The sequence below is a fragment of the Sminthopsis crassicaudata genome, chromosome 1 (genome assembly GCF_048593235.1).
Source record: "Sminthopsis crassicaudata isolate SCR6 chromosome 1, ASM4859323v1, whole genome shotgun sequence".
NCBI classification, from domain to species: Eukaryota; Metazoa; Chordata; class Mammalia; order Dasyuromorphia; family Dasyuridae; genus Sminthopsis; species Sminthopsis crassicaudata.
In genome coordinates this window covers 35279472-35302068 of record NC_133617.1, presented here as the reverse complement: position 1 = coordinate 35302068, position 22597 = coordinate 35279472, and the positions used below count along the sequence as shown (strand labels likewise).

The 22597-nt window shown below is 59.7% G+C and overlaps 1 protein-coding gene across 1 annotated transcript in view; it reads left to right on the top strand.

Annotated features, from left to right (window-relative positions):
• The first annotated feature begins 986 nt into the window (after positions 1–986).
• The window catches only part of NCOR2 (nuclear receptor corepressor 2), a 208674-nt gene continuing 187063 nt past the window's right edge, over positions 987–22597 (top strand). The window contains 1 exon segment of the mRNA XM_074299344.1: positions 987–5120. The gene's annotated coding sequence lies outside the window, so the exon portion shown is untranslated.

The following is a 22597-nucleotide window of genomic DNA, read 5'->3' as shown; positions in this document are numbered from 1 at the left end:
TTTGTGGGCTGGCCATCCCTCCTCTGGCTCCTCCCCCTGAAACCTGGAGGGGAGAACCCGAGCTTAGTGTGTGCGAGAGCCCCCGGCTGCCTTTCCAGCCACATCCACTGCCTTGCATGAGATGCTCCCCTTTATTTCCATCCCTGGAAGACCCTTCCTCCACCTCTGGGCCTTCATGGCCTCCTGTACTTGGCTTAAGACTCTGCCCCATTGTCCCGGACTCCTTGCTTTTACAAGCAGGCGACCTTTCCCAGCCTCTGTCCCTCTGTCCCACTGCCCCGGCCTCCTGGCCTTTACGAGCCGGACGCCTTTCCCAGCCTCTCTCCCCTCCTGCCAGTTCTCCCCGGAGTATTTTTTGTGCCCTGCATTATCTGCCCATTAGAGTGTAAGCTCACTGAGGGCAGGTTCTTTGTCTCCTTTTGACAGAAGGCAGGCTCCTGTTAGCTATTCTGTGACTTCCTGGGGATTTGAGGGACCCTGCCCCTGGGAGTGAGGGGTATGCCTGGGCAATCTCTAGAGGCCTTTTAGCTTGGTGTCCTACAAACCCTGGTCCAAAGGGTTTATTTGGCAGGCGGCGAGGAGGGAGATTCAGCAGAATCCTGCACGCAGTAAGGCAGGGCAGGGCTGGAGCCGCGGCGATGAGGTGGTCTCGGTCCCCATCACAGCAGCCTTGTGAGCTGCTTGTGCCCCATTTTACAGATTGAGACACAGTCCAAGTGGCTTGCCCAAGAGGATAGTGATATGGGTCTGGGGCAGGATTTGCCCCCATGCCTTCCTGACTCCTAGTCCGGGGCCTTTAGCTGGTGCCGGGGGGTCTGTGAAGCGCCCCACACGCAGGGCTTCCTGGGCCTCCCAAGTAGCTTTCCCACAGAGGTGGGAAGCAGGTGCTCTCACGCATCTCTGGGGCCTCCTCACTAGAGAGCCAGGAGGGGTCAGAGGGGTGACCGAGCCTGCCTGGCGCCATATTCTCTTCCCTTCGCTCCCAGGGGCTCCCGTGGCCCATCTCCTAATTAGCTTGGGAACTGCCTGAATTTCTTAGACACTAATGCGTCTTTAAAAACCTATTTTCTTTTTTTCCCTTTAAATTAAATTTGCCCGTGGAACTAAATAAGCGGAAAGGAATGTCATGAAGTCATCACCGGGATAGCGTTTTTTCATCACAACCTGGTGGCGTTCTGCTGAGTCGGCTTTTTCTCGGCACAAGCTGGGATTTGTTCCCTGCTGTAACTGTTCTCCCGTCCTCCTTGGCAGCCGTCCAGGGCGCGGCTTTCTGAGGAGTCGCTCCTTGCCCGGGTGGCAGAGGGTGACGCAGAGGTGGGAGTGACGGTTGGTTGCTGGGGTCTTGGGCCTCACGTATCACATGGAAAAAGTGGGGCAGCAATAGAATGGGGATGGTGTCTAGGATATTCCCACCTCCTGGCTTTGCCCATGCTGGTTACCCTGCCTGAAGCGCCCTCCCCATTACTGATAAAAATAATGACCCTAAGGGGTGAGTGATGGCACTTGAAGGTCACTATCCCTTCGGGGTTGGTAGTGCAGGTTTTATTATCTGCCTTTTCCAGGTGTGCTGACTGAGGCCCTCCAGGTGAAGCGTTTTGGCCAGCGCTGGAGCAATTTGCTTTAATTGGGCAGATTGCACATCCATGCTGTGGAAGGAAGGATTCTAGTGGTCCTCAAGCCAATCCATTTTACAGAAAGGGAAGACTGAGGCCCAGAAAGGTTCCTGACACCACACAGCCAGGAAGTGTTGGTGGAGGGAGTGTTCTGAGCCCACAACTTCTGACTCCAAGTTCAGGCCTGAGACTGCTGTGGGTCAGTTGCAGTGATGCTGATAAGCACCCACTCTGTGCTAAGCACTGGGCCTTCAAGGACAGTCTTATGATTTGAACTTTGCTCCTTCCCTGAGCCAGCCCTAGGAGGGATTCATCTGGGCTCTCCTCTCACTTAGGGCGATGCGCTGGGACAGCCAGGTCCCCCGTGGGAGGCTTTGGAGCCGTCTCAGTCTGACTGTCTGTCTGGGTATCTGTCTCAGTCTGCCTCAGTCTGGTCTCTTAGTCTCAGTCTCTGTCCGTCTCAGTCTCTATTTGTCTCAGTCTCTATTTTTCAGTCTCTCTGTCTTGTACGTTCGTCTCAGTCTCTATTTGTCTCAGTCTCTCTGTCTTGTCCGTTCATCTCAGTCTCTATTTGTCTCAGTCTCTGAGTCTCTCTGTCTGAGTCTCTGTCTCAGTCTCTATTTGTCCGTCTGTCTCAGTCTCTATTGTCTCAGTCTCTGAGTCTCTGTCTCTGAGTCTGTCTCAGTCTCTATTTGTCCATCTGTCTCAGTCTCTATTGTCTCAGTCTCTGAGTCTCTGTCTCTGAGTCTGTCTCAGTCTCTATTTGTCCATCTGTCTCAGTCTCTATTGTCTTAGTCTCTGAGTCTCTGTCTCTGAGTCTCTCAGTCTTGTCCATCCGTCTCAGTCTCTATTTGCCCGTCTGTTTCAGTCTCTGTCTCTATTTGTCCACCTGTCTCAGTCTCTTTGTCTCAGTCTCTTTGTCTCAGTCTTTTCTCTCAGTCTCTGTCTCAGTCTGAGTTTCTTTCTGGGTATCTGCCTCTTAGAGTCTCAGTCTCTGTCTCAGTCTCTATTTGCCTCAGTCTCTGTCTCAGTCTTGTCTCTCAGTATGTCTGTCTTGTCCGTCTGTTTCGGTCTCTATCTCAGTCTGTCCGTCTGTCTCAGTTCAGTCTTTCAGTCTCTATTTGTCTCAGTCTGTCTCTGTCTCTGTTTCTCAGTCTCTTTGTATCTTTTTTCTGTCTCAATCTGTCTCAGTCTCTCTGTCCTTCTCTCTCTCCCTAATATTAATATCTTCTCTAGACTGTAAGCTTCTGGAGGGCAGACTCGGGGTCCTTGCCAGACTTTTGCCCCCAGCCCCTGGTGCAGTGGGCGGTCAGTACTCCTTCATTTTCTTTCTGCCTGTCTCTGCTCTTTCTCCGTGTTGGGGCCCTGTCTGTGCTCTTTCTCTGTGTTGGGGCTGCTGTGGGCAGGAACATGGAAGCCTGGGTGAGGAGGCTTTCTCTGCTGGGGGTTTTCCCAGCCTTGCAGTGCCAGCCTGGGCAGTTCTGCCATCCTGTTATGGCTGCTGTCGGGGCAGGCCCTGGCGGTAGGAAAGGTCCTTGAGCCTCACCAGATGATGTGGTCCTGGCCAGATCCTCGCCGCTCTTCCACTGCCCACACCATTTCCATACTCTTGCCGGGCTGTCCCCCCAGCCTAGAATGCTGTTTCGGCCTCCTCCTGGACTCAGCTCAGACCTTGCTGCCTTTGCCGGTGCCTTCCCCAGAAGAGGATCTGCCCCCGTGTTGGGTTTGTGTGTGGGGAACTTGCCCGTGCTGGTCTGCAGTAGGACAGGAGCTCCCTGCAGGCAGGGACCCCAGAGGGCCACAGTGCCGGTGTTTGCTCCTCTATCTGGCCCCCGATGTTGGGGGCAGGGCAGTAACAGCCCAAAATTACTCAGGATTTATGGCGCTTTGCACATCCCTTTGGATCAGGGGGAGTTTGGACAACCCCCCCCACTAGTTTCCTCCTCTTCCCCTGTGGCACTGCCAGGGCTGTAAATGCGAGGTTGTTCTTCCTCGGGGGAGGCAGAAGCTGGGCAGCCCTGGGAACCCCTTGAGGGCCTTGCGGAGGCCCCCTTCTCCCGGCTCTCCTTGAGCCCAACCCCCTTCCCAGAAGGCGCGTGGAGCCAAGTTCTACTACTTTAGTGGAGGCCACTTCACCAGCCGGGGTTCCTCCGCCACCGGGAGGCTGGGGGGCCGGGCCTAGATTCGTTTTTCCCACCCTTCTTTATAGAGAACTTTTTTTGAGGGACAGAGGGTGTTCCTGTCATGCCCCACGGTTCATAGTGGGGGAAGGCTGCCCCTGGGGGCTCGTGGCGGCTGGGCTTCTGGAGGCAAGGCCTCTTTCCAGCTCCCCTCTGTGGCCCCCGGCCCTGCAGAGTGGGAGGGAGGGGCTCGGCCTTGCTGGATCCCAAGCTGCAAGCTTTGCCCGGGCCCCTTTTCCTTGCCCCCTTCCCAGCTGGCCCCGGGCCACAGAAGTCCCTGAAAGGCCCCCAGATCCCATGCTTGGCGCCGACCCCGCCCCAGGGCCTGATGGCCCTGAATGTAGAGAAGGCCTTGAGACTTCCCCGGTGGACTCCATTGGGGTTGAGGCTGGAAGGAGGGCCTCCAGGAAGAGGAGGGCCTCCAGGAAGTCAGAGCGGCCTGGGGATTTCAGTTGGCCCCAGGCCTGCATCCCTTGTGGTTTCTTCTTGTTGTTGTTGTTGCTGCTGCTGTTGTTTTGGTTTGGCCGGAGTCTTCCTGAGAGCCTGGTGGGCGGGCCGGGCCGGCTGGGACTGGGGCCGGGCTGGGGCCAGCCGGCCCGGTTTGGGGAGGCCCGAGCTATAAAAAGGCCTCCCTCCCCGGCGGAGCCCAACTCCCGGCTCCTCGGTGTCTTGGAAGCTGGCCAGGGTTCCCATGGCAACAAAGCATTATTACTTACTGCCGCCAAGGCTGGGAGAAAATGTTCCTACTTTTGGCTTCTCCACAGGAGGGGTGGACTTATGTAATCTCCGTGTTTATAGGCTGAAGCTGGCAGGAGCCGGGCGGGCGTAATTACAGGCTGTGCAGCGCCCTCTCCACGCAGACCCCCGCGGGGTCCTCCCGGCGCCCCCTCCCCCGGATGCGCTTGGGAGCGGGCGGGCTGCTGGCGCGGCGCCAACCGGGCCCAGAGGTGGGGCGGCCCGGGGAGGGCGGGGTGTGCGAGAGGGCCCGCTCCCCACTGCGCCTCTGCGGGCGGCCGGAGGGCGGCCAGTCTCGCGGGAAGTTAGCGGGCGGCATGGGACGGGCCGCGGAGACTCGGCTCTGGGAGGCAGGGACGGGAGGCGTTTGATCCCGGCGGCGCTCGGAGAGCCATGAATCCGGGGCTGGATGCGGCGCCGCTTCCGCCGGCCGAGAAAAGGACCACGTGACCGCGGGCCGCTTTGATGATGGTTTTCGGTGCGGGAGCTCGGGACGGCGGCGGACGGAGCTGACCTGGCGGGAACGATTTCCAGTTTCGGGAGGCCGGGGATGCCCCGGCTGGAGGAGGCCGCTCCCGCTCGCGGGGTCTGGGTAAGACCGAGTTGGCAGGCCCTGCCGGCCGTGCCCGCGGGGGGAGGGGCGCTTTGCTCCAGCCCTTCCTCCCTTCCTGCCCCTTCTCCCGGTCTCGGGTCCCAGGGCGGCCGTGGCGGGGCTGTGCCCGGGTGTCTGAGCTCGGGCTTGGACGGGGCCTGGGGGCTTTCCGATCAAGTTTCTCGAGCTGAGCCCGAGTTCTACGGCCCCTCTCCTGGCTCTGGGGGGGGGGGGGGGCTCCTCTGGCCGCTGCTCTCTGCTGCTGAGGGGGGTCCCCTAGAGGCCTGCTGGCCCGGGGCTCAGCCCCCTCCCCACAACTTGCTCAAGGCCCCCTGGAGAGGCCCCCCCCCCCCCCCCCCGCAGAAGTTTGGGGGAGGAGGCCCCGCCGGAGCCCTGTGGGAAAAGGCTGGCCCTTCTTTCCCAAGGGCTGGAGGAGGGAGAGGGATGCCCGCATTCCGCCAGAATTTCGCAATGGCTCGCCGCCCTGGGTCATGCGCATCTGCTCCGTGCCAGTCGCTGGGCACCCTCCGGGACTCGGAGCTGCTCGTTCGTGGGCTTTGTGCCTGGGAAGGAGGCCAGGGTGAGCTTGAACGTGGCCGTGCGTGTGCGTGGGGGGACCTGGGTGTGTGCTGGGGGAGGGGAGGGGGGCAGAGGTGCCCGCTCCCAGCTGCTTGTTGTCCCCGAGCTGCAGGCCTTGGCCCGGGCCCAGTGTCTGCGCTGGAAAGGGAAAGGCCGCGGCCCGCCCAGACTTGCCCACTTAATTGGCCAAGAGGAATCTCACAAACGCCTTCTGAGCTCGCGGCAGGAGAAGAGGGAGAGTTTTGTTCTGCAGCTCACTGTGGGTGTGCACCTGGGTGGTGGGCTCTGGGCTCGGCTCCTGGGCCAGGGCCTCTGCCGTGGGTCAGACCTGGGCAACCAGGCCCCCCCCCTCAGGCGGAAGAGGCTCCCGGGGCCCCCAGACATGGCTGCGGAGATCCTGAGGCTGCGGGAGCCCTGGCGCCCTCGCAGATGCCTGGCTCTCCGCGGCCTCCTGGGCCTTTGCTCCTTCCTTGGAGTGCCCGCTCAGAGGAGTCCCTTTGTTGTCCGGCCGGCCCTCTCTCTGACCCCCGCCCCCTCTGGGGTCTTCTCGGCAGCCTCACGGGAGTGATTTGTCGGCTCCTTCCCCAGCTCAGGAGCCAGGCAGGGTCAAGTGCCTTGCCCAGCAACCCTCACCTTCCTGACCCCGGCCTGAGGGGCTGTCCCGGCTCCATCTGGCTGCCCACTCCCCTTCTCAAGACCCCCCCCCCCCCAGCCTGAGCCCTGTGTTTTTGTGGATCGCTTCCTTTCTGTCTCAAGCTGCTCCCCCTGCGCCAGCTGTGCCGTGCGTCAGGGGGGCCCTTGTCCTCCATATGTAAGGTGGGCGGGGGGGACTGGTGTTCCTGGCAGGGCCATCCTCTCACTCTGGGAGCTTCTCGAGGGCAGGGCTGTTCGTGTCTGCCCCTCAGTTGCCCAGCAAGGGCCTTGGAGCCTTCCCCCTCCTCCTGGAGCCCTGATGGGGCAGTGGGTGTTTACTTGGGAAGTTTGGTGCCCACGAGGGCCGGAGACTAGCCTTCTGACGCTGTGGAAATTGGCTTTCTGTGGTGGTGGGGGGGGGCTGCTGGTGTGGGGGAGTGCGCTTCAGAGGGCATCAGGCATCTGTTCTGTGGCTTGTGGCCCCCTGCAAGCCTGGGCTCTGGGCCTCACCATGTGATGGGGATTATGAAAATGCCCTTGCTGGGTTTGGGATCTTAGGCTCCCCTGGACCTGGGATCGAGGCCTGAGGGCTTGGGGGCTTGCAGGGGGTCCGGGTAACCTCTTCTCTTTCCCCCTTTCCAGCTGAGGAGACCCTCCATCTCATGTTAGAGGGGACCCACAGATTTTAGCCTGGGAGCTGCAAACTTGGGTGTTGTTTTTAAATGATAATTGTATTTCAATCTAATTGGTTTCCTTTGCAATTTTGTGTGTCTAATTGTACACATTTAAGAACGGGGTTTCGAGAAGATTCTGGGTTATGGCATCATGAGATGCCCTGGAGGGGCAGGACACGGGAGTTAGAAGCTGCCTCCCTGCCTCCTTTGGGGGAGGCCCTGTGGAGTCAGAGCGCCCTGGATCTTTCAGAGACCTCACAGGCTTTCAGTCTCCTGTAAGTGAGGACACTGAGGTGGGCAGTGAACCTGAGTCCTCAGGAAGGACGGCGTGTGTCAGACAGGGAGGGATTGTCCATCTGGGCCCCCTGCACCTCCCTCGGAGGCCCCTCTGAGCCTGGGGCCCAGCCCAGCAGCCGGGCCTGCCCTGCCCGGCACCCACCTTCCCCTCTCCCCCTGATGATTCCCATGAATCACTTCTTTGTAATGGTGTGTCTGTCCTTGGTCCTTAGCTGGGATGGCCCACTGGGCAGTGTGCTGGGAGGGCCCGAGTTCTGCTCTGGCCTCAGGCCTGTGGGGCCCCAGTCACCTGCTGTCTGCCTCAGTTTCCTCATTGTAGAATAGGGAGGATTCCAGCACCTGCTTCTCACTGAGGTGAAGGCCATCAGAAGAGAGTAATTGTGAAGTGCTTTTCAGCTCAGTGTCTGGCACACAGTAGGTGCTGAATAAATAAGGGAGGGTATTGTGTCTCCCATTAGAATGTAAGGTCCTCACATAGCCACATAGTAGGCATTTAATAAATACTTGAATTGAAATGCTGAGTTGTACTTTTGTCTGAGAGATCCGATTGACAGAGCAGCAAGATCTGATTGCGGGCACAGCCCTAAAGTCGGGCTCTGTGGATTTTTCAGGTGGCAGAGCCCAATGTCTCCCCAGTGTTGAGCTCCCCAACAGAGGGTGACCCGGTTGGCCGGGCCCTGGGCAGGGATGAGTGATCTCACTGCTTTTCAGGGAGCACCTCCTGAGCGGTGTGGGGAGCAGCTGACTCTCAGGGGCGGCTGACCCACGTGGGCCCAGGCCCAGCCAGTGCTCCTGGGGTGCTGCTTCAAACCCTACGTAAGGCTCAGCCCGCATGCCTCATTTTCAGGCTCTCTCTGTCCCGCGAGCTCCCACCTTGGATGCCCAGCTGTGCTGAAGGGGAGCAAGGTTGGCTGGGAGCAGAGGGCCCTGTTGCCCGTGTGACTTGGACAGGCCCCCTGACCTCTTGGGGTTCATAAGGGGATTAGGCTGGTTGGCTTCTGAGAGCCCAGGGATCACCTCTGAGCATTGGGCCTGAGGGTCCTCAGGGACAAAGTTAAAAAGGGGGAGGTTGGCTCTGAAGGGCCTGTGAAATCATGGCTCCCTCTTCCCCTTGGTGAGTGTAATCATCCCTCCACAGACTTCATCTTCCTCATTTTGTCCTTCAGTCCGGGCTGTCTGCCCACCTCCTGGGCCTGGTGCTTTGCCTGTGCCCTGGGGAAGGCCCACCCTGAGGCCCGGCCCCAAGGGGAGGCACCGGCCTTCCTGCCCCCCCAGAACCCCTTCTCCCCCTTGTTTCTGGGCTGGCCTGGGAGGAAGATGTGGAGGAAGAGCTTCCTTAGGAAGGAAGAAGCGGGGAGCTGTTTTCTGTCCCCTGCTGCCTAGCAATGAGCTGGAATACAGCCCTCTTTCCCGGGGGGCTGCCTCTGTCCATCCGCCTCCATCCATCCGCCTCTGTCTGTCCATCCCCTCCTGTTTCTTGCCCCTCCGTCCCCCCACTTTCCTCAGGTGCTTCATATTTGCAGGAGAGGGCAATGGGAAGCCGCTCTCCAGCCCGAGAGCCTCCTCTGGCTTCCATTGCCCGTGTCCTGTGGTGTCACAGAGCAAGGAGGACCTGAGCAGGCGGCTTCTCCAGGGATGCCATGAGTGGGGGGGGAGGGCAGTACCGGAGGCTCCAGACCCTGAGGGCGAGCCACCACAGGGGCCGCTGGCTCCCTCCTTCCGCTCCCCTGCCCTCCGCCCATGGGGACCCTTTTCCAGGCCTGGGCAGCTCCTCGGTTGACGGGAGGCCTGGACAGTCTGGGTGGAAGCAGACTTCTCTTCCAGCCTCTGGGGTCACTCCTTCCCCATGTTGAGGAGCCCGCTGAGGAGGATACCTTTTCTCCCTTTCCTGTCAGAGGAGGTGGGTTGGCCCCTAGTGGAGAAGAGGGAACTCTCCTTCCCTCCTTTCGGGTTGTGCTCTGGGCCCGGGAGGCCGGCGCCGGGACCCGGAGGTCTTGTGGGGGGCCCTCCTGGGCCTTCCCGAGGAGCTGAGTTCCAGGCAGGGGGAGGGGAGGCAGTGTGCTCCCGGCTCCGTGAGACAGGGGCTCCTGGAGAGAAGGGGGCTCCTCTGCCTCTCTGGGCCCCAGTACTTAGCCCCATGGGCCTGACCCACGCGAGGCGCTCCCTTATTGCTTACTGACCACAGAAATACAGATTTCAGAATGGAAAGTGCCTGAGAGATGGCGTGCCCTTGGGGTCCATGGCTTGTTTTAGTCACAGTGTGTCATACATATTTATGTATTAGAACCCTTCCCTCAGTATTTCACACTGATGTGCCCTTTGTAGTTCTGCGCATTGCACTTTGTGCATTTGAAAGCATGATTTGAAGAAGGGTTCCATGGGCTTCACCTGGTTGCCAGATTGAGACCTCATACCCATTTTATAGATGAGAAAACTGAGGACAGAAGGGGAGTCCCAAGTGACTTTTAGAGCCATAATTTCTGTTTTGCGGGCACTCCGGAGAACATTAGCCCCTGATCCCCCAGGAGGGGCTGGACCTGTGGCTAAGGGCCCTGCTGAGACCAAGCTCTAGAAGGGACTAATGAGCTCTGTCACCTTTCAGGTGCTGAACCCGAGGCGGCCCCCCAGGCGGCCCTGGAGGCCCCGACCCCAGCCTGGCTGCACTGTCCCTTAGGCTCTTCAAGCCTGTTTCCTCAGATGCCAGTAATCCCTTCCCCCATTGCGGCTAGGGTTGAATGAGAGCATGGCAGCTAGGAGTTGGGCAGAGCTGCTGCTTCCTCTCCCGTTCCTCCTCTTCCCCACCCCCTTCCTCTTCTTTCTGTCCTCCTCTTCCTTTTCTTCCCCGTTTTTCTTTCTCTCCTCTTTTCTGCCTTTATCCTCCTTCATCCTCCCTCCTTTCCTCCCTCCCCTTCTTTCTTTCTCCCTTCTCTGTCTCTCCTGCCTTCTCACACAGTCTGGGGGAGCCCTCCCTGACCTCTGGGAGAAGGAAGGCCGGCCGCCGAGGCTGGTGCCTTGGGCTGAGCTCGGCCCGGAGAAGCAGGGCCTGCCCGGCCTGGGCTCTTCTAGCGACGCAGCTTAAGTGACAAGAGCTCACTGTCCCCAGACTCCAGGCTGACGGGGGAGGGAGGAGCGGCTGGGGGGTCACGGTGCCCCTGAGATGCTCTGGGCTGTGGGGGGCGCCCGGGATCTGCTCGCTGACCAGCAGCCGGCCTTCGCGGTGTTGGGCCCCACTGAGGCAGAGAGCAGCTCGGAGAGTGGAGAGAAGGGGGAAGGAAGCCCCAGGCCCCCGGGTTCCCTGCACTCATCTGCTGCGGGGGTGGGGGTGGAGGGTGGGGTGTCCCTTTGTCACAGAGCAAGGGCTAGATTCGAACCGGCCCTTCCTTTGCTGTAGCCACAAGGTGGGCTCGATCCCTTCCTGTTTCCCAGTCATTAAGCAGCCCCACTCACGCATCGATCCCACCCTTGGAGGTGCACAGAGAGCCCTGGGAGCCGACCTCGGGCCTCAGGCCAGTGAGCTGGGGCAGCAGGAGTGGCTGCAGGGGACGGGCCGCCCCGAGGCCACGCTGCCCTGTCAGCCTCAGGAGTTGCTGGGATTAATCTGTCCCGGCAATTTGAGTGGGACAGCTTGGGGGCACAGCCAAAGAGCCAGGTCTGCAATCAGGATGATGGGACACCCTGGGCAAGTCATTTGCTACTTTCTGCCTGCCTCCGTTTTCTCCTCTGTTAAGTGGTGACAATGATAGCCCCTGCCTCCCAGGATGGTTGTGAGGCTCCTGGGAGGTGCAGTTGGGAGAGCAGAGGGCTTGGCCCCGGTGAGCAGTATATAAACCGGCTCTGCTTTCTTAGCCTCAGTTTGCCTCAGTTTCCTCCTCTTTGAAGGCTCCCCGAAGCTGCTGCTTGTAGAGCTGTGTACAGGTGCCACTCCCGCCTCATCTAGCTCCCAGAGCTTGGGCCTGAGGGGGGGCGGGGGATGCTGGGACTTGGGTCCCCTGATGCCCCAAGGCAGAAAATGGCCCCGCGTGGGTGGTCTCTGGCCTTGCCCCAATCACTGATGAAACAGGCCAGAACCGCTGCTGCCTTACCGAGCCTGGGTGCAGCAGCCCCTTCCAGGGGAACGACATCTTCCCCTGCACTTCCAGTCAAGGGGGGGAGTTCTTCTTCTAAATCTCTGGTCATCCCCAGTAGCCGGTTGGAGGTCTGGCCCTGGAGGCGGGGGGAGGGCCGGGCAGGGAAGGGGCCCTCCTTTCTCCTCTCTAGAGGTGGAGGGGATTCCCTTCCGGGGGCTGTTGGCTTTTTGGGGGTCTCTGGCATTTCCATGGCAGCCAGGCCTTTTGGGAAGTTGGAGCAGCCCACTGCCTGTTCAGGGCCCAGTAGCCTAGTTCCTGCTCCTGACATTCTCGCTGCTTCCTGCAGGGGACCGTGGCTCCTGGGAAGTGGGGGTGAGGCTGGAGAGTGGGCCACTGCCCTCCCCCCCCCAGCCTGCCTTGGGGGCTCCGAGGAGCTTGGGTAAAGGCAGGCCGGACAGGGACCTTAGCTCCCGCAGTGAGGGGCTGGAAGTGAGACAGCCTGGCAAGGGCCTCTGACCACCTGGTGGACTGTGTGTGTGTGTGGGGGGGAGAACAAGGAGCTAGGCTGATGGGAGGAGGAAGAGGAGAGAGAGTGCCCGGCCACGGCCCTTGTGGTCAGTGCCCCCAATTGGCGATGGCGGGGACTTCAACGGAAGCCGCATATCTGACTGCTTGTTGGGCGTTTTGCGGCGGGCAGAGCTCTGGGCTGGGCAGTCGGGAAAACCTGAGCTTGAGTCCTGGGCCGGGCACAGTTTCCTCCTCCTGTCTCCTCCCGCCTCAGTTTCCTCATCTGCAAACTGGGGATGATTGTTGCACTTGGCTCTGGTCCTTGGGACAGGGGAACAAGAATATATGTGAAGCAGCCTGGAAGCTCCGGGTTGGTGTTTGTTGTTATGGGGAAGGAGGGAGATGCTCTCTGGCTCACACACGACTCTGTGGCTTGGTTTGAGTTTGGGCCTGTGCCTCACTGGGAGTCGGGGTGTTGTTGGGGGGGACTGGGCCGTCTCAGCGTTAGGATCGTGGGAAGGCTGCATCGGAGGAGGCAAGACGGCATTTGGAGGCTTTTCACCGAGCCCAAGGGAGAGGTGATGGGGGTCGCAGAGGAGACGCCTCCAAGTTCCTTTCAGAGCAGGATCTGAAGGGTCCTGAGGGTTGGGAAAGTGGAACTCCCAGATTGCACATAATCATTGTCGAGGTTAGCCGGGAAAGTGCCTTGGGGGCTTAGCTCTTCTTTCAGGGGGTTAGCTGAGACCATCCCCAAATAAAATTCAGGCCTCTACAGGACAAATGAGGCTGGCTTGTTCTTATATTAAAACAGATGTTTCCTATCCTGTAATTTGTTTTCCTTTGCATACTGAAGAGGCAAAATTAAAATGTCCCCAGCCCATACAAAAGCTGCGATAGTGACATGAGATCGGGCTGGGATCCGGGCTCCGTTAGGGTTATAGACCGGAGGCAGGGACCATCATGGGGCCGAGCTCACCCATTTAATAGGCGGGGCAGTGAGGCCTGAGACCCCAGAGACAGAACCAGAAATCCCCCCGCGCTCCTGTGCCTCCCCCGGAGGTCTCCACGGGCAGCGGGACGGGAGAGCGGACGGGGCTGTGAGTGATGACGATTTCTCATTATCCTACTCGGTGAGTGGATCACGCACTGGGGGACGGTGGGGCCAGAAGCATCAGACCCTGAGGAGGAGGGGGGGCTCTTCCCATGGGACGGCATTTGTAGTAAGGCCTGGGTGACGGCCGTGCCCCAGGGCCCTGGCATAGGGAGGAGAGATTTCATCTGCAAAGAGGCCTTTGCCCCAATATTCCCAGCCAAAGTCCTCAAGTGAAACATGAGCCGTGGAGCGGCCTGAACGACTGTGGGACTGAAGCGCAGCCGCTGGTGAGAGCTCACGGGGAGGACTGTGGTGGTCAGGCCAGCTTGTTCCACTAAGCACCTACTGTGTGCCAGGCCCTGCCGTGGGCCTCTCCTGGCTCTTTGCCCATGCAGACCCAAAGGGCTGGACCTGAGGCCTTGGAGGGCTCCTCCCCCATTCCTCCCAGGGAGGGGGTCCTGTTGGGGGGGCTCCTGCTCTGCTAGCTGGGGAGAGGTGGTCTTGCTGTGACTCACACTGTTGGGAGGAAACACTACCTGTCAAGTGGGTGGGGTGGGCACGATGAGCCCCCGTGGAAGGCCTCTTCCCTCGTAAATCTTGGGATTCCTGGCACGTGAGGTAAGAGCACTGGGAGGAAGACCACGGCACGCAGAAACGTGCGGCGGGGGCCAGGGAGATTGGGGCCAGGCCTTTATGCTCCCAGGCTCCGTTCTCTGCTCCCCCGCTGTAAGGAGCAGTGAGGAGACGTTTCCTCCCTACTGGAGGCAGGGGTTTGAGAAGAGGCCCCCCTGGGCCCTTTCCAGTGGGGGTGGGGGCCCTCTCCCAGCCCAGAAATCCTTTGGGGCAGAAAGTTTCTGCCCGTAGGGGACTGCGGGCAAGCTGCGCTGGTACAGAGTTGTGGAGGAGGGAGCTGGGGGGGATGGGCTTCCTCCCACTGCTCGCCCAGCTGCTGATCCCCAGTCCAGATGTTGCTGTCGAGAAGTGGCTGGGAATTCAGCCGCGTTTTCCTTCTCTATTCTAAGACTAAAAACAGATTTTAGGAGTCCAGACCTAAAGCTGGCAGGGGGCTCAGGCCATCTAGTCTACAAATAAGGAAACTGATCCAGAGGAGCTTGAACAGCTGTCCCAAGGTCCTGCAGGCAGGGGCCCCCAGACTGCCGCCCATGGCCCCCAGAATGTGGGCCCTCTGCCCCCTCAGAGGCAGGGGCAGCCCGACCGAAGGCCTCAGTTCAGGTTGTTGGAAGGCCAGGCGAATGTGGCTCTGGCCCCGGGGCTCTCAGGCCCTCTCCTCTTAAGCAGCTCTCCCAGAGCCCAAGGGTCACTCTCTGCCTCCTTCCCTTTTCCTCCTGTGCCCCTGGGCTTGAGAGGCAGAATCTGGGTTCAAATCCAGGCCCCAAATGATTTATTTGTGGACCTGAGCTCTTAGAAGGAACCCCAGATCATTAGTAATGATAGTGAAGCACTTAGTAGGCCCTTGCTGCATGCCAGGCCAGAGAAGTCCCTCATCGTCACCTTCAGGAGGGGGTGCTGTGCTGGGGCGGGTGCTGAGGATGGCGTGGTCCTCTCGTACGGGCCCCGGAGGGGCCCTTGCCCAGAACTGGCCGCTGCCGGGTGCTGAGGGTCAAGAAAAGCCGCCTGCCTTGTCCCACTGGCGAGAGGCTATGCCCGGAGAGCAAAGGGGGAGCGCCTCATGCCCGCCCAGGAACCTCCTCTGAGAAGATTTGGGCGGGGAAGCCAAGGTCCGGATGTGAGGGGGGGGTCCCTGGAGTCGGGCTTTGTTAGGCTCTGCTGGGATTCCTCCACACTCAAGAACTTATCCCTCGCCTGTCTAAGCTCGGGGTCACAGATGGGAGCTAGAGGGGCCCCTGGGTCTGGACAGAACCTCCTGCCTTATGGCTGAGACCCCTGTGAGGCGCTGGGACGCGGCTGCGCAGACACGTGGGGCTCAGGGCTAGGAGCCCCACAAAGCTGGGTTGGGAGCTGGGTTTGCTGTACCCGGGCTGCTACAGCGTCGCGGTCCTCTCCTCCTGGGGGATGGCGGAGGCAGGAGCCCAGGGAGCCTCCCTCCCAGCCTTCCCCTTCCCCTTCCCCCTCTCTCTGCTTTCTGCAGAGAAAATTGCTGTTTTAAAGGCCAGATGGAGGAGCGGTGGCTAATGGAAAACACGTTCCTCCTGGGGAGCTCACAGCTTAATGGTGGAGAACCAGGAAGATCAAGCCGAGGGCTTGTGAGATGCCCCAGAGCAGGCAGCACTTCCCTTGGAGCTTCCTCGGCAGAAGCCTTTCCTGGGCCGGGGCGGGCTGCTGTGACTGTTTGCCCCCCCCCCCCCCCCCCCCAGCTTTCGGTGAGAGCCAGCTGCGATTGGAGAGAAAACTGCGGGCTGCTCTGGCCTCCGTTCAGCACACACACGTCCCAGTTCAGTGGGAAACAAATGCCCCCCCCCCCCCCGCCCCACACTCCGATTTTGGGCCAGTTCTCTGAGTTTCCTCCAGTTCTGCCGTGTGGGGTCGGGCTGCTAATGGAAGGGAGAGGGCTGCCACTGTCTGAGGAGGGACCTCCCGCGGTCCGGGAGGGTGGGGGTGGCCTGGGCCTTCAGGGGAGATTCTCTGCCCTTTGGGGTGAGCCCTCTGTTGGTGGGACATGAGTCCCCTAGGGCAGGTATGACTGTGATTCTTTGTCTTTATATTCCTCTCATCATAAAATTTGGTTGGTTGATGGATTTCTCCAAGTGTTCAGCTGCTCTCTAGGGGCTTGTGGGTAAGTGTTTAACTACCAGCTCTGAAAAAGAAAAGGAGCTGCAACTTTAAACTTAATCTGCAATGTCAACGTTTCTTCCAGTGGCTTTCTTAGCTCTAGCCAGGAGCAGACGCTGAATCCCAACACGGCGTTTGGCCCTTCCTGGGGCTCGCGCCCTCCGGGAGCGTTTGTGGGCTTGTGTGGCCCCGCTGCAGCCCCCAGCGAGTGTTCGCGCCGTGAGCCGGAGGAGTGTCCGGCCCTCTCAGCACTCGCCCAGCTGCCTTGGTTGGGGGAGGCTCCTCTGGCTGAGGGAATAATGGCCGTCACGGTCACGATCCAGGGGTCGGTGCTTGGCCGGGGAAGAGAGTCCTCCCTCAGCCTCCGGCAGGGCTGCCTCTCCCTTCCCGAACTGGAAAGCCTCCGGACTCACAGGTTTTGGGGGGAGGCGCTCCTGCTCTGCTGGTTTCATGGTGGAGAGGCCCGCCGGAGGAGGCCCAGGTGCCGAGCGGTCCGGCACTCCGGCCTCCGCCCAGGGAGGGGTAACGGCCGCACGGCCTGGCCTCCATCTCCCCCCATCCAGACGCTGATGACTCAGTTCTTTCAGGGTCCCTAACGAGAGTCTCAAAGATTTCCCTCCGCATGGGGAAGGTGTCGCTTCAGATGAGAGGGGCCAAGGTCTGTGGGGGCTTGGTGTCCTTTCCAGGCTGAGACAAGCAGGGCACGGGGGAATCTGGCTCGGGCCTGAGGAGCTGGGGGCGGGGCGGGCACGGGGGTGACGCTTGTTCAGGACAGGTTGGCTTGGATAGCCACACAGAGCCTTTCGAGTGGAGTTGGGTGATTTTTGTTTTCAAAGGTTATTGTTAGAGCTGGGGAGGACCTTTAAGGTCACTCTGTGCACCCTCTCCCCATCTCACCTGAGAAAACTGGGTCCGGAGAAAGTGTCTCCCCACAATCACAAAAGCAGATCCGAACCCCAGGTCTGGCAGGCTCTTGTAGATTTAGGGGGAAGGATCCTGACCAATCCTCTCTTCTTTCGGTGCAGTCCCTTTTTAGTCATTTACTGTCCCTGCCCCGGCCGCTCTGTTTAGACAGAGGCCTGGGGAGAAGCAACAGACTTGGGAGAGGGATTGACCGCCCGGGGCCCCTGGGCGAGGAGACGCTCCGAGCCAGGGCCGGGGATCGTTGTGCAGAGGGAGGAGGCCTGCCGCGCTGTGGGCCTTCAAGGGCCGGAGCTGTGTGATCTCGTGCTCTGGACCCAGCCCTGGGGAGTGAGGGCTCTGAAGGACCCCCCCCCCCTTTTACAGAAGAGGAAGGAGGGGAGGGAGAGAGAGATACACACAGAGACAGAGAGAAACTGAGACAAATACAGACACAGAGAGAGAGAGAAGGGGGAGAGACAGACACAGAGACACAGAGACAGAGAGAGAGAGAGAGGGGAGAGACAGAGACAGAGAGAGAGGGGAGAGACAGAGACAGGGGAGAGACAGAGACACAGAGAGAGAGAGGGGGGGAGAGACAGACACAGAGACACAGAGACAGAGAGAAACTGAGACAAATACAGACACAGAGAGAGAGAAGGGGGAGAGACAGACACAGAGACACAGAGACAGAGAGAGAGAGAGAGGGGAGAGACAGAGAGAGAGACAAAGAGAGAGGGGAGAGACAGAGACAGAGAGGGGAGAGACAGAGACACAGAGAGAGGGGGGGGAGAGACAGACACAGAGACACAGAGACAGAGAGAAACTGAGACAAATACAGACACAGAGAGAGAGAGAGAGAGAGAGAGAGAGAGAAGGGGGAGAGACAGACACAGAGACAGAGAGAGAGGGGAGAGACAGAGACAGAGAGAGAGACAAAGAGAGAGGGGAGAGACAGAGACAGAGAGGGGAGAGACAAACAGAGACACAGAGAGAGAGAGGGGGGGAGAGACAGACACAGAGACAGAGAGAGAGGGGAGAGAGAGACAGAGAGAGAGGGGAGAGACAGACAGACACAGAGAGAGGGGGGGAGAGACAGACACAGAGACACAGAGACAGAGAGAAACTGAGACAAATACAGACACAGAGAGAGAGAGAAAAGGGGGGAGAGACAGAGAGAAACTGAGACAAATACAGACACAGAGAGAGAGAGAAAAGGGGGGAGAGACAGACACAGAGACACAGAGACAGAGAGAAACTGAGACAAATACAGACACAGAGAGAGAGAGAAAAGGGGGGAGAGACAGACACAGAGACAGAGACAGAGAGAGGGGAGAGACAGAGACAGAGAGAGAGAGACAGAGAGGGGAGAGACAGAGACAGAGAGAGAGGGGGGGAGAGACAGACAAAGAGACAGAGAGAAACTGAGACAGAGAGACACAGAGACAGAGACAGATAGAGACAGAGAGAGAGAGGGGGGGGAGACACAGACACAGAGACACAGAGAGAGAGGGGGGGGGAGAGACAGACACAGAGACACAGAGAGAGAGGGGGGGGGGAGAGACAGACAGAGACACAGAGACAGAGAAACTGAGACAGAGAGAGAGAGAGGAGAGACAGAGAGAGGTGCAGAGAGGGAGAGAGGAGGCTGTAGCTGAGCCCAGATGGGGTGGAGGGGCCCGAGGGGCCCCTGGAACCTTCGGGATGCAACAGGCTTTTGTCCTTAGGTATCAGGAATGGGAGCTGGGTCTTTGCTGGGGCTGGGCAGGAGACCTCAGAGCAGCTCGGGGGGCTGAGGGCACCCTCACTTCCTGGGTACCAGTATGGAGAGGGTTCCTCCTGGCGTCGGGGGAGTCTCTGCAGATTTAAGACTCGCTGGGACCTCCGAGTCCATCCCTCTGTCCCTCTTGTTCTGCCCATGCAGCCTGGGCCCTGAGGCCAGGGCAGGACGGACACCCAGCTGGGGGCCGGGCAGAGCTGGGGTGGGGCTGTGGCCACTAAACAGTGTCCGGTCTCAGTGCTTGCTTAGTGCCCGTTTCTGAACTGGTGAGTCACACGACCCCGGCTCTGTTCTGCCTCTGGGCTGGGCCTTGGAGCCCACCTGGGCCCGGCAGCTCTTGGGTGCTCAGTTGTAGAAGAGGCTGACGGGTATTGCTGGGTCTTCTTCCTGGAGGAGCGGTGGGGGCCCCGGGCGGGAGGGGGCTGCGCAGTCCCCCGTGCTCTCTAGGGCCAGAAGAGATTCCATTAACCTGGGTCTCACTCCACGGGCCTCGTGGGGCGTCCATGGGAGGGACCCTTCAATAGAGGTCCCTCCCCCCCCCCTGCATCCTGCCCCGCCTTCTCCTGGTGACCACATGGGGGGGAGGGGCTGCGCATTCATTTTCCCTGCCCACCCCCCTTGGATTCTTGCCCAAAACCAAGCATCTCAGGTTCCCGTCTGTGGAAATCGGATGAGCCGAGACGGAGACAGATGACCTACCGATACCCGGGAGCTGATGACTCTCCTGTAGGTGTCCAGTTTGAGGAAGGGCCTCTGGGAGGGGCTGGGGAAGGAGGAGGGGAGGGTGAGGAGGGGGAGGGGCAGAAACCCCCAGGGTGAGCACAAGGCCTGGCCAAGCCCACGGTAGATGGAGACCAGGAATATTGAGGGTTGGAAACTTGAGCTTTTGCCCACCCATGTGGGGGGAGGGAGGCAAGGCTTTGCCAGGGAAGTCATGTGGATGCTGGCGAACCCGAGGGTCTTGGGGCAGAAGCATCCTTGCTCACCTCCCCCCTCCTGGAGCTCCTGGGACTGAAGCTTCTGGAAAGGGGGTCTGCGCCTTTCTCCGCCCGGTGACCACACATCCAAGGGCCTTCACTAGATGCTTCTTGTTGTTTGGACCCAGATCCCTGTCCGCCTTTCCGGCCTGCCCCAAATGGCCTTCTTGGGGCCGAGCCCGCTCGGACGCTGTGCCGCGTGCCCCGGCCTGACCCAGCCTCTGGGCCGTGGAGCCTCGCCTGCTCGACGGGGCTTCGTCGGCGGGCTGACGGCGAGGGGCTCTGCCCTGTACAGATGAGAGGGGGCGCGGGCGAGCGGGTGGGGGCTGGAGGGGGCAGTGATGGCGCACTCTGCAAGGCCCTCGTTCGTAGGGTCTTAGCATTGAGCTGGGGGGGGGGCAACGGAGGGCACCGAGCCTCGGTCCCCACTTAGATGACTTGCCCAGGGGTGATTGGGCAGAAGAAAGGCCTGAGTCTAGGACTCTGTCCCCCTTCCCCCCCGCTGCCCAGCCTCCGGTGCTTCCCGGGATCTCCCCATTGTCCCTTGAGATTATAGGGCGCTGTAAGATTTGCGAAGCGCCCCTGGGTAGTGTCTCCTTGTCAGAAAACAGGACACTTAAGGCCTGGGTTTAGGAAGCAGGAATCTGAATCTGGGCCTTCCTGACTCTGGAGGCCGCTGGGAGCCGCTGCCTCCCGGTTCTCTGATCTAGCAGGGGAGACCCCCTCGGGGGCTCCAAATGGTCAGGGTCGCCCACCGAGTTGGAGATGGGTCACAGAAAGTCACCAAGAGCTGAGCTAGGCCCGGCCCCCCATTTCCGGAGGAGGAAAGCTGAGGCCGCGACGCAGCCCCCTACACTCGGGCCCCAGAGCCGGGGGCTGACCCGCCTGGGCTGGGCTCAGAGTCGCTTCCACAACCGTTAAATGCCCAACGTGGGCAAGTCAGAAACGAACACTCTGTTCTCAGGGGCTCGTGCCCTTCTGGACCCACGGGGGCGAGGGGGGGTCTGTTCAGATAGGCTCCTTGTGGGAGGCTCATGAGAGGAATAAGTGCCTCCTAACCCAGGGTGAAATCAGGGAAGGCGGCTTGGAGGAGGCGTTAGCTGAGCCGAGCCTCCCAGGAGGAGGAGGAGGAGGAAGAGAAGGAGGCAGGGGTGGGGGAGGGGGGGTGTTTGCTGATTTCTGAGGCGCTCACCCTGAAAATCTAACGGTCGTCCAGCTGCAGCCGGCTGATGTCTTAGAGTGACCGCTCGCTTCCCTGATGGGGGTGCAAGAGGACACGTTTCCCCCCTGCTGAGGAAGGGCCCTCCCCGGGCCTGGCCCTTTCCTTAGTCTGTCTCGGCGAGCTTTGGGGAGCCAGCACACCTGTGGGGGCTCTCCTTTTGAGGTCACTGGTGGAGTGATGAGGTTTTAGAGTGACCCCGGTTTTGTCATCTCTATCCCGAACAGAGCAGTGACCCTCACCGTGCCCCCCGAGGGCTCCAGGTCTCAGGGGGCTGCTGACCCGCGCAGCTAAGACCTGAACTCGCCGGCCCCGCCTCGGCCTGAAAAAGCACTTAGTGACCGCTGCTGCGAGCGAGGACCCGGCCCGGCGGCCCCCGCCCCCCGAGGGCTGCCATCTGCTGGCAAATGGGGCGCAGGGCGGCCCACGCGGCGGAGCGATCCCGGCCACGCCGGGCGGGGGGGGGGGGGGCAGCACTTCGCTGTCCTGGGCCTCCTTTTCCCTATTTGTAAATGAGCTACCGGGGCTCCCCAGGACTCCAGCCTCAGGCCTCTGGCCCAGAGCTGCCCTCGGCCCGGGTCTCGTGCTCCCTCCCCTCCCGGTGCCCGCCGGAAACTTAGGGATTCGTCTCCTTCTGAAGCAGTGAGAGTGTGTGTGTGTGTGAGTGTGTGTGTGTGTGTATGTGTGGTGTGTGTGTGTGACTGTGACTGTGTGTGAGTGTGTGTGCGTGACTGTGAGTGTGTGTGTATGTGTGGTGTGTGTGTGTGTGACTGAGTGTGTGTGTGTGTGGTGTGTGTGTGAGTGTGTGTGTGTGTGACTGAGTGTGTGTGTGTGTGGTGTGTGTGTGACTGTGAGTGTGTGTGTGACTGAGTGTGTGTGTGTGAGTGTGGTGTGAGTGTGTGTGTGTGTGTGTGTATGTGTGGTGTGTGTGTGTGACTGTGAGTGTGTGTGTGTGTGTGTGTGACTGAGTGTGTGTGTGTGTGTGACTGAGTGTGTGTGAGTGTGTGTGTGTGTGAGTGTGTGTGACTGAGTGTGTGTGTGAGTGTGGTGTGTGTGAGTGTGTGTGTGACTGTGAGTGTGTGTGTGTGTGTATGTGTGGTGTGTGTGTGACTGTGAGTGTGTGTGTGTGTGTGTGTGTGTGTGGTGTGTGTGACTGTGAGTGTGTGTGTGTGTGTGTGTGAGTGTGGTGTGTGTGTGGTGTGTGAGTGTGTGTGTGTGTGTGAGTGTGTGGTGTGTGTGTGAGTGTGTGTGTGTGAGTGTGACTGAGTGTGAGTGTGTATGTGTGTGTGAGAGAGTGTGTGTATGTGTGGTGTGTGTGTGTGTGAGTGTGTGTGAGTGTGTGTGAGTGTGGTGTGTGTGAGTGTGGTGTGTGTGAGTGTGTGTGTGACTGAGTGTGTGTGTGTGAGTGTGGTGTGTGTGTGTGTGTGTGTGTGGTGTGTGTGAGTGTGGTGTGTGTGTGGTGTGTGAGTGTGTGTGTGTGTGAGAGTGTGTGTATGTGTGGTGTGTGAGTGTGTGTGTGAGTGTGACTGAGTGTGAGTGTGTATGTGTGTGTGAGTGTGTGTATGTGTGGTGTGTGTGTGTGAGTGTGTGTGAGTGTGGTGTGTGTGAGAGTGTGGTGTGTGTGAGTGTGGTGTGTGTGAGTGTGTGTGTGACTGAGTGTGTGTGTGTGAGTGTGGTGTGTGTGTGTGTGTGTGTGTGTGGTGTGTGTGAGTGTGGTGTGTGTGTGTGGTGTGTGAGTGTGTGTGTGTGTGTGAGGTGTGTGTATGTGTGGTGTGTGAGTGTGTGTGTGTGAGTGTGACTGAGTGTGAGTGTGTATGTGTGTGTGAGAGAGGTGTGTGTATGTGTGGTGTGTGTGTGTGAGTGTGTGTGAGTGTGTGTGAGTGTGGTGTGTGTGAGAGTGTGGTGTGTGTGAGTGTGGTGTGTGTGAGTGTGTGTGTGACTGAGTGTGTGTGTGTGAGTGTGGTGTGTGTGAGAGTGTGGTGTGTGTGAGTGTGGTGTGG